Below are 1,207 nucleotides of genomic sequence, written 5' to 3'. Positions count from 1 at the left end.
AGCCGTGAGAAGACCGTGAACGAATGGCGAGCGGATTTCCTAGCTAGGAATCCTCCTCCGCTCCCTCCGTTGGATCAGGCCAACTACATGGATCTGGAAAAGAATCCGGCTCGGGGTCGTATTATCAGCTGGATGTTCATCAATGAGCTTCACTGCATGGTTGTGAAGCGAGAATGCGGCCTTCAGTACTTCAGGTCACTTCTCAGCATTCTTTCACTTCCTTATTATGATGTTGCTGTTTTGGCTCAGCTGGAGGTTATTAATCGAGTCGAAGACAAGATGGTGGATCTGTTCGCCAAGAAGATCAGGTTGGAACGAAGAAGGGGTTGGAAGGATCTGCTATACAAGCCGCAGTTTCCTCGATACGAGCAGATCAGGTTTACGCTTGATCCAGACACAAATACTGCTCGTTATCGTTTGGTTTATGATCCTCCAAAGTTGATGAAGAAGATACCGTTGTTGAAGATGAAGACAGATTTTCTGGGTAACTTTCGTTGCTGGGTTTATGATGCAGATACTGGAGAAGCGGTGATCGTATTCCAAGACAGTCAGGAGAACTTTCGAATGATAGATCCAATGTGGATTACTAACATGTCCAGGTCGGATATTATTGTTCTTAAGGATCACGAGATCAACTACTTGGTTAGGGATCGGGAACAAGCAATGAAGTTTCAGAAGATGGCTTTGTATTGCTTCAACCTACTTGTGAATGCGGGAAGTGCATGGTCAACGCATCACTTAACGGTTGAAAGGACGTCAGAGACGTGAAGACACGAAGATCGAGACAAAGCTACAGCCAAGGGGGAGTTTGTTGGTGCACTTGTGTCTGTACTTTGTCTGTATTTTGTAATGATATAAAACGATGTCTTTTGGTAGTCTTGTTTACGTCTTTTGTTGGTTTGTATATGTGTTTTGATGTAAGTTTGACCAAGTCAACCATCCTCCTGGTTTGACTTGGCCAAACAGTTAACATATTGTTTGTAAGTTGTTTGTGTCGAAGGATGAGTCATCGAAGGATTGTTTATATCCTTCGATGAGCTCGAAGGATAACCTTCGATGGATGTAGATGGACCTCGAAGGATATACCATCCTTCGAGGTATATGTGGATCCTTCGGTAGGTGTCTGGTCGATAGATGATCCTTCGATCAGTCTTTCTGATCCTTCGACCAGACAATCTGTTATGAGTATATATAGTCTTGTAATGGT

Source organism: Helianthus annuus, chromosome 2 (assembly GCF_002127325.2).
Source record: "Helianthus annuus cultivar XRQ/B chromosome 2, HanXRQr2.0-SUNRISE, whole genome shotgun sequence".
NCBI classification, from domain to species: Eukaryota; Viridiplantae; Streptophyta; class Magnoliopsida; order Asterales; family Asteraceae; genus Helianthus; species Helianthus annuus.
The sequence above is the reverse complement of the archived record's forward strand: the minus strand, read 5'-3'. Positions refer to the sequence as shown.